The sequence below is a fragment of the Notolepis coatsorum genome, assembly GCF_963971535.1.
Source record: "Notolepis coatsorum genome assembly, chromosome: 11".
NCBI lineage: Eukaryota > Metazoa > Chordata > Actinopteri > Aulopiformes > Paralepididae > Notolepis > Notolepis coatsorum.
The window spans coordinates 133863503-133880747 of NC_140175.1; positions in this window are offsets into that span (position 1 = coordinate 133863503).

A 17245-nucleotide genomic window follows, 5' to 3' on the forward strand; every position below is an offset into this window, starting at 1 on the left:
CCTCATCTCCTCTCCTCTCCTCTCCCTCTCCTCTCCTCTCCAATCCTCTCCTCTCCTCTCCTCTCCTCTACTCCCTCTCCTCTCCACTCCTCTCCTCTCCTCTCCTCTCCTCTCCTCTCCATCTCCTCTCCTCTCCTCTCCTCCTCGCCTCTCCTCTCCTCCCCTCTCCTTTCCTCTCCTCTACTCCCCTCTCCTCTCCTCCTCCTCTCTCCTCTCCTCTCCTCTCCTCCTCTCCTCTCCTCTCCTCTCCTCTCCTCCCTCTCCTCTCCTCTACTCTCTCATCTCCTCTCTTCTCTTCTCCTCTCCTCTCCTCTCCTCTCCTCTCCTCTCCTCTCTCCTCCTCTCTCTCCTTCCTCTCCTCTCTCCTCTCCTCTCCTCTCCTCTCCTCTCCTCTCTCTCTCCTCTCCTCTCCTCTCCTCCCTCTCCTCTCCTCTCCTCTCCTCTCCTCTCCTCTCCTCTCCTCTCCTCTCCTCTCCTCTCCTCTCCTCTCCTCTCCTCTCCTCTCTCTCTCCTCTCCTCTCTCCCTCTCCTCTCCTCCCCTCTCCTCTCCCTCTCCTCTCCTCTCCTCTCCTCTCCTATCCTCTCCTCCCTCCCCTCTCTATCCTCTCCTCTCCTCTCTAGCGTGTGCAAACTTTAACACATGTGCGCCTCTCCTCGTCTCTAGCATGTGCAGACTTTAACACCTGTGCGCCTCTCCTCTCCTCTCCTCTCCTCTCCTCTCCTCTCCTCTCCTCTCCTCTCTCTCCTCTCCTCTCCTCTCCTCTCCTCTCCTCTCCTCTCCTTTCCTCTCCTCTCCTCTCTCCTTTCCTCTCCTCCTCTCCTCTCCTCTCCTCTAGCGTGTGGCAGACTTTAACTAGCAAAACTAGCGTACGTCAGTGGCCAATCAGATCGTAGAATGCGAACGCGGAAACATAAATCCGTTCGGATAAGAATAGACGCGACCAGGACACATACCCCGCCGGCTTCCCACCGCTGACACTGCCAATGTGTTAGTAGGGACGACTGACCAAGCCGGAGGCACCGCTGACAGCTGGATTCGATCCCAAAGTCTCTGCGGTGGTAGGCGAGCGCTTAGTCCACTGCGCTACCCAGCCGCACCTAACTTTTTTTGTATTTGTAGTAATAATTCCCCCCAAAAAACGATGTTTCCTTCAATAAAGAGGTCCTCTTAAGGATTTTTTTTTTAATTGAATCAGTGTGTAAATATGGCCATGTGTTCGCGTATGGGTCACTTGGGAAAACAACACACAGCTGGAGACACTCTCTCCGGTTCACCCCGTATGTCTCTTCGCTTACGTGAGGTTGGTTGGGAGGGGGGGGGGGGGGGGGGGGGGGGATATAACCACTCCTTGGAGGTGTTATATCACTTGGTGAAGTTCTGACTGTGCGTGTGGACGAGGAGGTGGTATAAAACGAGCGCTCCCGTCACTAGCCAGTGGCAGCGTCGAGCAGGCATTAGAGGTGACGGGCCAGGGGCTACACCTTGGATGTGTTCCCCCTCCCTCTGCCCCTCTTCCCCTTTAAAACTCCTGGTTTTCACCCAAAAAGGAAAAGCTCTCTCTCCTGTCTTTTCATCCTAACCCCCCCCCCCCCCCCCCCTCAAAATACTACGTTTTCTATAAATAAAAGTCCCTCTAAAGAGTGGCGGTTTTGTTGTATAGTGATCCTTCACTGTGTATTTTGGGTATGCCTCGTACGAAATAAACAATGGGGGCCCGCTATCTTTTCTGATACAGTTAAGGTTGGCGGGCGGCATTTTCTTGTTTCTGAAGAGGGACACGGGATTCACGTGAACGTGTTTTTTAAACAAACGTAGACCCTGAATTCGCGGCTGGTAATTTGCTACTGTGTGTTTGGATTTTCAAAGCAGCTTTTCAAATCAGCACATGGCCATGGGCACTGCCCCTATCTTCATCCCGGATGAAGTGTTTTTGCCAGATTCAATGGGTTAAGGGAGAAACCTTTCTGTTTTTGGGGGCGGTTGTCTGAGTTACTGTTAAGACACAGTCCATTAATCTGGACCCTGAGTTACTGTTAATTTAAGACACAGCTCCATTAATCTGGACCCTGAGTTACTGTTAACTTAAAGGGGCTATGTGTTATGGTTTGTAACCGACCCCAATCGCACAACACAAGACAGGTATGATGGTTTGCCAAGAAACAGATATTTATTGAGAACAGGGAAAAAGGGCACTGTCCCTTTAAGGGAGAAAACACAAAACACTGGAAACACATGAGGGGAAGGTAAAGTGCCTTTAAGAGGCGGGCAGGAAAAGGGAACACTAAGGGAAGGTGTAAGGGAACGCCTAGGGGAAAACATTTAAGGAAACGCTAGGGGAAGGTTAAAGGAACAAAGGAACTAGAGACTAGAAGATGTCGGGACAAGGAGAGCTAGGGAACAGGAGAACTGGGGACTAGGAGAACTAGGGACAAGGAACTAGGTGGAACTAGAAGGGGAGAACTTGGGACCAGGAACTAGGTGGAACTAGAAAGGGGAGAACTGGGGAAACAGAGGGGACTGAGGCCCGCGGAGGCGGGCTGGGGAACAGGGAGGAACTGGGGACAGAGGACCGCGGAGGCGGGCTGGGGACAGGGAGGAACTGGGGACTGGTGGGAAAACATCTGGGCCGCTCTGCAGAACAGAGGAGAGGGTTAATATTCAAAGGGAACAAACAGAGCAGATGCAGAACAGTCCAAATAACAAAGTAACAAAGTAAATACTATCTTCGTGTGAACAAACACACAGTGGGAGATGAAATGTCCAAAATAATATCCACGAGAGAACAAAACAGAGTGGGAGATGAAATGTCCAAACTAATAACTAAGTGAGAACAAAAGGAGGCAATACGCTGGGTGAGTGACATCACAATCAAAACTCACCCAGGCGTATGCGTAATGGTGCAGGAACAGCAGCGGGACGAGGGCAAGGGGCATTACGCTGAGTGAGTGACATCACAATCAAAACTCACCCAGGCGTATGCGTAAAGGTACAGGGACAGCAGCGGGAACGGGGGCAAGAGGCATTACGCTGAGTGAGTGACATCACAATCAAAACTCACCCAGGCGTATGCGTAAAGGTACAGGGACAGCAGCGGGAACGGGGGCAAGGGCACTACGCTGAGTGAGTGACATCACAATCAAAACTCACCCAGGCGTATGCGTAAAGGTACAGGGACAGCAGCGGGAACGGGGGCAAGGGCACTACGCTGAGTGAGTGACATCACAATCAAAACTCACCCAGGCGTATGCGTAAAGGTACAGGGACAGCAGCGGGGCGAGGGCATCGCCACCGGGTGGCTGGCTGTCCGAGCCGAGGAACAGAGTGCTGGAACAGTGGCGGTGGCGAGGGTGTCGTCCACCGGGTAGCCGACTGTCGGAGCCGAGGAACAGAGTGCTGGAACAGTGGCGGTGGCGAGGGTGTCGTCCACCGGGTAGCCGCTGTCGGAGCCGAGGAACAGAGTGCTGGAACAGTGGCGGTGGCGAGGGTGTCGTCCACCGGGTAGCCGACTGTCGGAGCCGAGGAACAGAGTGCGCGCCACACCTTGGTGTGCGCGTCGGAACAGTGGCGGTGGCGAGGGTGTCGTCCACCGGGTAGCCGCTGTCGGAGCCGAGGAACAGAGTGCGCGCCACACCTTGGTGTGCGCGTCGGAACAGTGAGCTGGAACAGTGGCGGTGGCGAGGGTGTCGTCCACCGGGTAGCCGCTGTCGGAGCCGAGGAACAGAGTGGCGCGCCACACCTTGGTGTGCGCGTCGGAACAGAGAGACGCATCGGGGTGCGTCTGCGAGGAGGAGTGTGCCAAGCACAAGGATCTTTGGAAGATGCGCGTTGCGCGCTGGAGACTGGAGAGCGTGCCAAGCCCTTGAAGATGCGCGTTGCGCGCTGGAGACTGGAGAGCGTGCCAAGCCCTTGAAGATGCGCGTTGCGCGCTGGAGACTGGAGAGCGTGCCAAGCCCTTGAAGATGCGCGTTGCGCGCTGGTGACTGGAGAGCGTGCCAAGCCCTTGCAGATGCGCGTTGCGCGCTGGTGACTGGAGAGCGTGCCAAGCCCGAGGGTCCGGAAGATGCGCGTTGGTCTAGATGTGCGTCAGGACGAACAGCTGCGCTGGGGTCTGCAGTGGAACGCTGGGGTGCCTCCCGTGGAAGTTACAGGGAGCGCAGAACAGTCTCCTCCACAGGCTACGGCGACAGCAGACGAAGGCTTGAGCGCATCTGGCGCGCTGGTCTGGATGTGCGTCAGGACGAACAGCTGCGCTGGGGTCTGCAGTGGAACGCTGGGGTGCCTCCCGTGGAAGTTACAGGGAGCGCAGAACAGTCTCCTCCACAGGCTACGGCGACAGCAGACGAAGGCTTGAGCGCATCTGGCGCGCTGGTCTGGAGTGGAACACTGGAATACCTCCCGTAGAGGATTAGAGAGCGCAGTACAATGTCTCCCTCCAGGCAAACGGCGACAGGTGGCCAAAGCTTGCACCTCGTCTAACGCCGGAGATAAAACAGCATAGGCAGACAGAGGATCTCCCGAAAGAGTCTAGATGTTTAGAGAATATGACTCGGCAAGTATACAACACGACCCCACGCCAAAACGAGGGGAAGCGCCCAGGTATTTAAAGCCCACAGGGGGACTAATTAGCCTGCCACCACAGGTGCGAGAGATAATAGAATATCAAACAGGTGTGGCCACTAAGGGTAAGGAACGAGAGGGTGGGGGCTAGAGAGAGTGAGTAGGGAATTCCTAACAGTAGGCTTAAAGAAGACAGAGAAAAGGTAGAGAGCAGCGGGCAAAACCTCACAGTATCCCCCCCTCCAACGGGAGCCACCCGGCGACCCAAAACAAATACAGACAGAGTGGCAGGGGGCAAAACAAGACAAAAACAAAGGCACTGGCCAAGCCAGCAGGGGAAGAACCACAAGAGTGGGGCTAGCAAAAAAAAACAGGGCCGCCGAGGGGTAACTAGGGTAGTAGAGGGGCAACAGGAGGAACTGGCCTAGAGGAACCGGGTCTGGGGAACTGGGTCTAGAGAAACTGGCCTAGAGGAAACCGGGCCTAGAGGAACCGGGTCAGGAGAACTGGTTTAGAGAACTGGCCTAGAGAACTGGTCTAGAGAACTGGTCTAGAGGAACTGAGGGGCAAGCAGGGTAGCTAAGGGGTAACCATGGTAGCACCGGGAAAGGGCTAGCAGAGGGAAAGTTAGCTGCCAGGGCACTGATAGCTACAGGGCCTATGCTAGCTGTACTGCTACATCAACATAGAGGCTGTGCAAGCTGCCGAGCTAGGCTAGCAGAGGGAAAGGGTAGCTGCCAGGGCACTGATAGCTACAGGGCCTATGCTAGCTGTACTGCTACATCAACATAGAGGCTGCGCTAGCTGCCGAGCTAGGCTAGCAGGGGGAAGGGGTAGCTGCCAAGGCACTGATAGCTACAGGGCCTATGCCAGCTGTACTGCTACATTAACATAGAGGCTGCGCTAGCTGCCGGAGCTAGGCTGGCAGACAGGGCTGGACCAGCATGAGAGAACAAGCTAGCTGGAAGGACAGTCCTAGCTGTGTGAGATAAACTGACCTTGCTAGCTGAAAGGGCAGTCCTAGCAGTGGGGATAAACACAAAAAGTGGAGGCCATGCAGAGGGACCGGGTTAGCTGCTTGGGCCTGGCTAGCTACAGGGCCTATGCCAGCTGCAAGGCTGCAAATAACATAGAGGCTGTGCTAACAGCCGGGGCCAAGCTAGCAGACCGGGGCCATGCAGATAGTAGAGGCCTAACAAGCTGCAGGGGGGTCAAACAGGGCTAACAGGGAAGCCAACAGGGCTAACAGGGGAGCTAACAGGCTAACAGGGGAGCTAAACTGGGCTAACAGGGAAGCCAACAGGGCTAACAGGGGAGCTAACAGGGGAGCTAGAGGGGAACTAGAGGGAACAAGAGAGAAAAAAAAAAAGGCAAACTCAACATACACCGTCTGTGCTGGCTGGGGTCGTCGATTTGGTGGGGTCGTACTGTTATGGTTTGTAACCGACCCCAATCGCACAACACAAGACAGGTATGATGGTTTGCCAAGAAACAGATATTTATTGAGAACAGGGAAAAAGGGCACTGTCCCTTTAAGGGAGAAAACACAAAACACTGGAAACACATGAGGGGAAGGTAAAGTGCCTTTAAGAGGCGGGCAGGAAAAGGGAACACTAAGGGAAGGTGTAAGGGAACGCCTAGGGGAAAACATTTAAGGAAACGCTAGGGGAAGGTTAAAGGAACAAAGGAACTAGAGACTAGAAGATGTCGGGACAAGGAGAGCTAGGGAACAGGAGAACTGGGGACTAGGAGAACTAGGGACAAGGAACTAGGTGGAACTAGAAGGGGAGAACTTGGGACCAGGAACTAGGTGGAACTAGAAAGGGGAGAACTGGGGAAACAGAGGGGACTGAGGCCCGCGGAGGCGGGCTGGGGAACAGGGAGGAACTGGGGACAGAGGACCGCGGAGGCGGGCTGGGGACAGGGAGGAACTGGGGACTGGTGGGAAAACATCTGGGCCGCTCTGCAGAACAGAGGAGAGGGTTAATATTCAAAGGGAACAAACAGAGCAGATGCAGAACAGTCCAAATAACAAAGTAACAAAGTAAATACTATCTTCGTGTGAACAAACACACAGTGGGAGATGAAATGTCCAAAATAATATCCACGAGAGAACAAAACAGAGTGGGAGATGAAATGTCCAAACTAATAACTAAGTGAGAACAAAAGGAGGCAATACGCTGGGTGAGTGACATCACAATCAAAACTCACCCAGGCGTATGCGTAATGGTGCAGGAACAGCAGCGGGACGAGGGCAAGGGGCATTACGCTGAGTGAGTGACATCACAATCAAAACTCACCCAGGCGTATGCGTAAAGGTACAGGGACAGCAGCGGGAACGGGGGCAAGAGGCATTACGCTGAGTGAGTGACATCACAATCAAAACTCACCCAGGCGTATGCGTAAAGGTACAGGGACAGCAGCGGGAACGGGGGCAAGGGCACTACGCTGAGTGAGTGACATCACAATCAAAACTCACCCAGGCGTATGCGTAAAGGTACAGGGACAGCAGCGGGAACGGGGGCAAGGGCACTACGCTGAGTGAGTGACATCACAATCAAAACTCACCCAGGCGTATGCGTAAAGGTACAGGGACAGCAGCGGGAACGGGGGCAAGGGCACTACGCTGAGTGAGTGACATCACAATCAAAACTCACCCAGGCGTATGCGTAAAGGTACAGGGACAGCAGCGGGGCGAGGGCATCGCCACCGGGTGGCTGGCTGTCCGAGCCGAGGAACAGAGTGCTGGAACAGTGGCGGTGGCGAGGGTGTCGTCCACCGGGTAGCCGACTGTCGGAGCCGAGGAACAGAGTGCTGGAACAGTGGCGGTGGCGAGGGTGTCGTCCACCGGGTAGCCGCTGTCGGAGCCGAGGAACAGAGTGCTGGAACAGTGGCGGTGGCGAGGGTGTCGTCCACCGGGTAGCCGACTGTCGGAGCCGAGGAACAGAGTGCGCGCCACACCTTGGTGTGCGCGTCGGAACAGTGGCGGTGGCGAGGGTGTCGTCCACCGGGTAGCCGCTGTCGGAGCCGAGGAACAGAGTGCGCGCCACACCTTGGTGTGCGCGTCGGAACAGTGAGCTGGAACAGTGGCGGTGGCGAGGGTGTCGTCCACCGGGTAGCCGCTGTCGGAGCCGAGGAACAGAGTGGCGCGCCACACCTTGGTGTGCGCGTCGGAACAGAGAGACGCATCGGGGTGCGTCTGCGAGGAGGAGTGTGCCAAGCACAAGGATCTTTGGAAGATGCGCGTTGCGCGCTGGAGACTGGAGAGCGTGCCAAGCCCTTGAAGATGCGCGTTGCGCGCTGGAGACTGGAGAGCGTGCCAAGCCCTTGAAGATGCGCGTTGCGCGCTGGAGACTGGAGAGCGTGCCAAGCCCTTGAAGATGCGCGTTGCGCGCTGGTGACTGGAGAGCGTGCCAAGCCCTTGCAGATGCGCGTTGCGCGCTGGTGACTGGAGAGCGTGCCAAGCCCGAGGGTCCGGAAGATGCGCGTTGGTCTAGATGTGCGTCAGGACGAACAGCTGCGCTGGGGTCTGCAGTGGAACGCTGGGGTGCCTCCCGTGGAAGTTACAGGGAGCGCAGAACAGTCTCCTCCACAGGCTACGGCGACAGCAGACGAAGGCTTGAGCGCATCTGGCGCGCTGGTCTGGATGTGCGTCAGGACGAACAGCTGCGCTGGGGTCTGCAGTGGAACGCTGGGGTGCCTCCCGTGGAAGTTACAGGGAGCGCAGAACAGTCTCCTCCACAGGCTACGGCGACAGCAGACGAAGGCTTGAGCGCATCTGGCGCGCTGGTCTGGAGTGGAACACTGGAATACCTCCCGTAGAGGATTAGAGAGCGCAGTACAATGTCTCCCTCCAGGCAAACGGCGACAGGTGGCCAAAGCTTGCACCTCGTCTAACGCCGGAGATAAAACAGCATAGGCAGACAGAGGATCTCCCGAAAGAGTCTAGATGTTTAGAGAATATGACTCGGCAAGTATACAACACGACCCCACGCCAAAACGAGGGGAAGCGCCCAGGTATTTAAAGCCCACAGGGGGACTAATTAGCCTGCCACCACAGGTGCGAGAGATAATAGAATATCAAACAGGTGTGGCCACTAAGGGTAAGGAACGAGAGGGTGGGGGCTAGAGAGAGTGAGTAGGGAATTCCTAACAGTAGGCTTAAAGAAGACAGAGAAAAGGTAGAGAGCAGCGGGCAAAACCTCACACTATGTATTATAAATGTCATTTTTCAGTCTCTAGCATTGTATTATAGTAATAGGAGTTCGTATCAATGTGTTTTAGGGTCTAAATACCATATTGGAGGATTGCTCCGATTCAGCCCAGCCCCTTTCGTCCACTAGTAAATCGGGTCATTTTGATTTGAAGGCCTGAGTCACGTCATTCGGGCTGTGGGTAGCGCACAGTGATGCGATTGGCTCTGTGGTTGGAGCTAATGCCCGCCCCCATTCTACCTAGACTGACTGTACACAGCGAAACCATTTCCTCGAGAGGGAGAGAAAGGAAGTGAGAGGGAGAGAGAGCACTTGGGGGGGGGGGGGGGGGGGGACCTGCAGCGCGCCAATTGTGTAAAGTTGCCCAAATAGTGCTAGGAATAGCAATGCATAGCCCCTTTAAGACACAGTCCATTAATCTGGACCCTGAGTTACTGTTCATTTAAGACACAGTCCATTAATCTGGACCCTGAGTTACTGTTAATTTAAGACACAGTCCATTAATCTGGACCCTGAGTTACTGTTAATTTAAGACACAGTCCATTAATCTGGACCCTGGGTTACTGTTAACTTAAGACACAGTCCATTAATCTGGACCCTGAGTTACTGTTAATTTAAGACACAGTCCATTAATCTGGACCCTGAGTTACTGTTAACTTAAGACACAGTCCATTAATCTGGACCCTGAGTTACTGTTAACTTAAGACACAGTCCATTCTGGACCCTGAGTTACTGTTAACACCTGTTCCCCCCCACAGGGTCGGTACCGACCCCTTTTGACATTATGATCATATAGGCATATTTTTATGAGTGATGAAAATAATTAACGATTTTAAAATCAACCGTTTTCAAGTATTAACATCGCTACTATGTCACAAAAGCATGTAGAATGTAAAACGTTAGGTTGGCAATAGTTTAGCAATAGGTTAAAAGTGTCCTTATATCGTTTTAAGTTTTCGATATGCGATCGTCTATCCGACCCGGAACCGGAAATGGACATTTTGAACCATGGGAATTGTAGTTTTCTTGCGGCCATTTTGTAGAGGAGATGCATAGCTGTCGGCCAGCGGCGTCTCTACTTTTCGTAGCTCCATTTCTGCAGACCCCTCTCTGATTGGTTGAGCCCATTTCTGCAGACCCCTCTCTGATTGGCCGAGCGCGCGCATGCGCATGAGCCGCGACAAGCTCCTCTAGCCAGGAGTCGAAACTCCGTTAAGCTCCAGAGAGAGAGGCTGAAAACTCACAGTTCTTGCCTGACGGATGGGAGCCGAATCTCGGATCCGAGTTTTCTGATGAATAGCCCCAAAACATGGAGGTTGCGAACGCAATTTATACGCATGGAAGTATTGATTACGCCAACAAATATACCGTTAACTGGAATATGTTGTGTGTGCCTTTACACATATGTTGGATTATGTAATTGGTTTGTCATTAAAAACCAATAATAATCGCTTGCATCGCGGGCCGGCTTCGCTGACCAGAGCTCTCTCAGATTCAAAGTTTTAATTGCAGCCTGGAACATACATGTTTCGGAACCAATGTGTAACTAGACAGTTACAATATAACATTTATATTAATTAACCCAGTTAATGCCTTAAGAGAAAGAGTCTGGTGGTCAATTGCTACGGAAATGTTGTGTCTTACTAATAATAACTAATTCCTTGGTCAATAGAAGTCTCTGTGATACTTTCTGAATATGATTTGGGAACATCAAATGAGCAGGCCGCGAAATAACATAACGTTACAATGTACAGTTTCTGACAGCTGGCTGTGTTGTGAAATGTACATAACGTTATGAATAAACCGCGAAGTCACGCGAAATAACGTTATACGCGAATCTGGTAGTACATTTCTTTTTATCTTCTTGATATGATAACATTACATCCGCCTTTTACCGTGTGACGAGCTAAACCAATCAGAGAGGGGCTTCGCTCAACCAATCAGAGAGGGGTCTGCAGAAATGGAGCTTAACCAATCAGAGAGAGGTCTGCAGAAATAGAGCTACGAAAAGTAGAGACGCCGGCCAGCGTTGATATTTCTCCGATCTACACTTCCTGTCACATATCAATAATTGTTATGATTCGCGATAATAAGCCACAAAAGGTAACGTTTTTGACAAATATTGAAATGCAGTCAGTTTCTCCTCACTATTGTTAGCATGTAGGAACAATTAGATCTGAAATTAGTTTCAAAACGGTTACACTGTGGGGGAAATAAAAAAGTACAGTCGATTACAGTAAATATCCGTATCTGTTATTATGCACGCCTGGTGATACTAAATCCAAATTGAATTCGGGCATTTGAAAGATACTATATGTATATATATATAAATGTGCGAATTGGCTATAATAAGGTAATGTATAAGCATATATTCTATATTCTATAATAATATTTCAAATTGCATTGGTCCGGATGGGAGAATTCAGTACTGTATATACAGAACCTTCGGTTTTATCATCTTCCCTTTATTAATTTCCTTCGATCTTTTGTACACATGATCTCATGAGGGTACTGAACGAGGTCAGTGGCAGTTTTTTAAATCTGGTCATTATTATCATGGTGTTATTCACTGTCAAAGATGAAAAGAAAAATCATAATTCATATTTTCCTTTGTTTCATCACAATTTAAGCAAGCCTAGTAATAGACACAATATTTCTGACACTGAGAATACATTCACTGAGGTCCATAGATGTACCTAGATACCAAGAATATGCAAATAGCCCTTGTAGAAGTGGAGCAATATTCCATTTACCTAGGTATACATTTTATGCAGATTTTCACCTGGGGTGGAACAGGTTAAGACACAGTCCATTCTGGACCCTGAGTTACTGTTAACTTAAGACACAGTCCATTCTGGACCCTGAGTTACTGTTAACTTAAGACACAGTCCATTCTGAACCCTGAGTTACTGTTAAGACACAGTCCATTCTGGACCCTGAGTTACTGTTAACTTAAGACACAGTCCATTCTGGACCCTGAGTTACTGTTAACTTAAGACACAGTCCATTCTGAACCCTGAGTTACTGTTAACTTAAGACACAGTCCATTCTGGACCCTGAGTTACTGTTGTGAAGGGCCAGATTAAAGCTGAGAATCTACGTTTTTATTGTTTTATATACCTTGTATATTATTTATATATATAAGCTATATCCCTTTGAGCCTCTTTGAATCCTAGCATCATTCGCTCTCCTCACTGGATAATGCCCTTAACGTTGGCGGCGCCAGGCAGTCTCGCCCTCAGTCAGGTTCAAAGACGTGTTTAGACAAGTTCGGACATGCCCGTAGCGGGCGCATTGATTCCTGGCAAGTGGTTCGGTTGCGCACTAGAAAGCCCTCTAAGTATATATTGTGGAAGGCGCAAACAGTAGCAGTTTTCGTCAGTACAACGGTGAAGCAGTTCGTCCTTAGAGTTTGTGAAGTAACCAAGTGAAGTTCGTCTAGCAAGCAAGTGGAGTTCGACCTAACTTAATGTGAAGTAAAGAGTCGTCATTTTAGTGTGAATCGTATTACCGCAGTTCGTTCGGTGTGCAGCATTAACAAGCAGTTCGTTCGTTTAGTAACTAGTGTAAAACCTTAGCAAGTGTGTGTGGACTTAGTAATTAGTGCCAGCACACAAGGAGGGCCTAGTCGCAGAACTACTGGACATGTGCATATTGGAACCTACAGCGGCGATATCATAGAACCAGTATTGGTTGGATTATAGTGATTGTGGAACGTACTACCGTGGAGAAGAGCATCGTTAATACCCACTGTCGTTTGGATTAACTACCTTGAAGATCTTACCTCGGGCTAGCTTCGAGGACCGAAGCTGGCTGGCTATCATCATTGCTATCGAGCATTGGATTACAGCTATTACCTTGCTACTGAGCATTTGGATTATAAGGACCGGATCCGTACAAGACCCCTTTTCTTCAAGTGAACAGACTGAGTATCCGAACATTCTTCCTTCCTCCAGAGCTTACATCTCTGGGAGGATACCCCCTGTCTCCAGCGGTACCATCGTTTCCCCCCTATAGTGCCATCCCACGCCAGGCGGCGTTTAGTCTACTATCCCAGCTTAGGAATTATTCATTCCAACTGACTTTGCTACTGACTGACTTTATTCATATTCTTCGCCATACAAGCGCGACCCTTAATTCCCATTCTGTACAATTACTGCATAATAATAAATACTATAAATGATATTTCCTTGTCACCGTGCCATCTTATTCTGAGTGTCTGCCATATAATAACTGTACTGTCTGGCAAGTAATAATAATAATAATTAGCAGTGGTTTAATCTATCACAATCTTTAATACAGTCAGGGTTTTGTAACCCCTCAGTTACAATTGGTCCTTCGAGCCGGAGGGTATCAGTAATCTTAATATCATATTAATAGTGATATGGCCAGCGGCGGACACTCTCCAAACGGCTCTCCCAAACTAGAGCGCCCTAGGCGCCAACGTCAGCCCCCTCCACACTTGGAGGACTACGCTGTCGTTCTACCTCCTAGCTTATCTAAAAAGACGTTAAGCGCGGATAAAACTAATAGCTTAAGCATGCCCAACCTAATCGACTTGTCGGCCCCACAAGTAGAGACCCCAGTGGGTTCAAACGAAACTGACTTAGCTCACGGGGGGGGGACAAGCGGGACATCACTTGACTATGCCCAACGACCACAGCGCCACCGAGATGGACCTCGGAGCGCCAGAGGATAAAGAAAGCGCACCCGAGATGGACCTCGGAGCGCAAGAGGATGAAGAGCGCGGACCCGAGACGGACCTCGACGCGCACCAAAGAAAAGAGTACCGCGTCTCAGAGATGGACCTCGGGGCGTGGGAGAAGATAAGAGACGGCGCCCTCGAGATGGACCTCGGAGAGCATAAAGAGAACAGGTCAACGACAAGCCCCGTCAACTCCAGATCACCATCTTCGGCGTCATCCCCAAGTAGAGACCCGGGGCTAGCACAAGCCTTGATCGCCACACTGACAGCTTCAACCGAAAGAGACCGCATCCAGGGTGAGCGCGACCGTCTCCAAGCGCAACAACAGAGTGAGCGCGAACATTCTGCAGTGGAAAGAGAACGTCTCCAAGCGCAACAACAGAGTGAGCGCGAACATTCTGCAGTGGAAAGAGAACGTCTCCAAGCGCAACAACAGAGCGAGCGCGAACACATCCGACTGGAAGAGAGGCGCCTCCAGGCTGAAGAAAACATGCAGCGAGACGCCGCCAACGCGCAACGCGATGCACAGCGCGACGCCGCCAATGCACAGCGCGAGATGGAAAGAGACCGGCTGCAGGCGCTAATGATGGAGCAATTGCTCCAGAGGGCGACTCCCCACTCCTCCACCCGGAGCTCCCGGAGATCATCACGGCACGGGTCGAGGGCACATACCCCTCCCCGACAAATCTATACGGGACCCAGCCAACGGGAATATCCCGCCTACGTCGCCGAGAAACTGACTAAGAAACTTCAAGGCCTAGGGAGCTCCAGTAGCTCACCGCGTACCTCGAACGCTATTTCGGCGTCGGGGACAACCGTGCGCGTCACGGATCTGGGGTACACGAGTTCGACTCCCGGACTCGCCGTATTTTCTCAGAGTGTCTTTCCCCCCATCTATACCCCATTCAACCTGTATCTGTCGGTCATACTTGACCAGAAAAAGCGATAAACGCGAAAAGAACCAGCTGACTGGTCAAAGTTTAAAAAGAAAAGAAACTTCAAGGCCTAGCGGAGGACGAGGGAGAACCTCAAGCCCCCCAGCACGAACCTATTTCGGACAAGGAGGCACAGTACAGCCCCGACCTCAGCCTCGAGACGCTGCGTTACGAGCCCCCGGCCCAACCCAGGGGTGAGCGTAATCAACAGTCAGTACCGAGGAGCAGTACCTGGGGGCCCGGCCTCTGGTTCCCACCCAGCACTGACCCACGACCCCACGTACGGGGAGACTCGCCAAGGAGGCCTCTCCCCCTACGCGCATCGGTGTCCCAGCCATCCATGGCATCTTACATTGGGACACCCACATTCCCAGACTTTACGCGTGAGGACAGAGCACAGTATACTGAACTATGCATGTGTTTAGAGACTATTATGTCCGAGGTACATGACGAGTCCTATAAATATGCCATCCTCCTCAAGCACCTTAAAGTACCCAGAGCGCATAACATAGCGCTGGCATATTCGAGCTCAAGAACCCCCTATTCTGATGCCCTGGTGGCCCTCGACCCGCGCTATGGACGCGTATGGGACTATGTAATTCAAGAAATACGGGAGATCGACCGCCTCCCCCCAGCTAAAGACAATAGAGCCCTAGATGACCTATCTATACAAGTACAATCCCTGGTAGGGATGCTCGGGTCACAAGGAGAGAAGGGGATACACGAGCTATACGCCAACTCCAACGTGGAGCGGATACTGGAGAAGCTCCCCCCAGCCCGTCAAGAGCGTTTTCGGCAGCAGAGAGACCACCGTGACCCCCACGGCCCAGAACCATCCCTCCTAGACCTTGCTGACTTCCTAGCCAGGGAGGTCAGCAGTCTATGAATAGACACATTCGCGTGGGGTGGCTCTAACCCTAAAGATGGACCGAGAAGGTTCAACGATAACCGCCGGCCCGTCACCGTGATGCACCAGGCCGAGGCTGTGTCATGGCAGACGAGCCACAACCCCCACGCCAAGGAGAAGTGGAAGGCTGCCTGTCAGTACTGTGACAGTGAACACCAGCTGTCACAGTGCGACGCCTTCAAAGAACTAACTACAGCCGAAATAGGTCAGTGGCTTAAGGATAAACGCTGCTGCTTCCGCTGCGCGCGTGGCCACATGGCAGCCGAGTGCCGCCTCAAGAGAAGGTGCGGCAAGTGTGACGGCGCCCACCTAGAAGTCCTGCATGAGAGCAATAGACGCCCACCAGGAAACCAAAGTAGGCCCGTCACCGTGATGTACCAGGCTGAGTCGGTGTCACCACAGACCAGTCTTGACCCCCCCCCCCCCCCTGGTGTACTGACTGCCGCAGCGGACACTGGGAGTCACGGTGCTACGCGTACCAGGCCGAGTCGGTGTCACCACAGACAAGTCACAACGCCCCCGCCACAGAGGAATGGAATATCTATCTGACACAGAAGAGTCACAACCCCCCCGCCAAAGAGGAATGGAAGATCGCATGTTACTACTGCCACAGAGGACACTGGCTGGCACAGTGCGACGCGTTCAAGGGACTGACCATCGCAGAAATGGACCAGTGGATTGAGGCTGACCCCCCAGACGCCACTTACCGCGAATCACTGTGCGAGGCCCCCAAGCGGAGATTAGCCCTACAAGGCAACTCACCAACAGAAGTGCTCCACATCGACCCCGCGTATAGTGGGAGCCCCAGAGTACTCATCAAGGTGGTCAGAGTGCTCCTGAGCTACGAGGACAAGGTCCTGGACACTTACGCCGTCCTCGACGACGGGTCAGAAAAGACTCTCCTCCTCGCTTCTGCCGCAGCCCAGTTGGGCCTGCGGGGTACCGAGGAAACAATGACAATCCGTACTATTCAGCGAGACCTAAAAACAATAAAGGGTGAAAACGTCTCATTCACAATAGCAGCGGTCGAGCAGCCCGAGAAGCGGTACAGCATCACCAAGGCATTTACAAGCCACGACATAGGTCTGTCACGCTATGACTACCCCATCCCACAGCTGATGGAGAAGTACGCGCACCTACGTAGACTGCCTATACCGCTCATCGACGGCGCCACACCGACCCTACTCATCGGCTCCGACCACGCGGACCTCATTGTCCCAATCGAGGCGGCCCACATCGGACCCAAAGGATGCCCAGCCGCGGTTAAGACCCGACTGGGGTGGACGCTCCAGGGCCCCCTCTACGGACCTTCCAACCAACCAACGTCCACACGCTGCCTTTACACAAAGGTGAGCGACACAGGCCACTCTCTCGTACAGCCCGTTGAGAGGCTATGGACATTAGACACGATGACCATGAGAGAACCGGGGGCTCAAGAAGAGGGAGTTCCGAACTCCACCCCCCTCAGCTACGCTCCAAGCGACGTAGCTGACCTCGAACCCAGTACCCCAAACTACCTCTTGATGGGGCGGCCGGACCCGGCCCCTCCTCAGACGGTGTACAGACAGAACGAGAGGAACGGACGGAGGATGTGGAGACACGACCAAGCACAGATCGACCAGTCTTGGGCCCGCTTCCTCCTAAGCTACCTACCATCCCTTCCAGCCCGTCAGAAGTGGGTAAAGGACAGGGACAACCTGAAGGTGGACACAGTCGTCATGATAATAGACCAGTCACTACCCCGAGCTACGTGGCCAGCCGTGGATTACTGGTGCCGATGGGAAGGTCAGAGCGGCAGAAGTCATAGTCCAAGGGCGGACTTACACCCGACCTGTGGCAAAGCTGATAGAGTTGCCGGAGATCCCTGACTCCCCTGATGACGACCATGACCCACTGACTTTGTAGATTGCCCTACTCCTCACAACA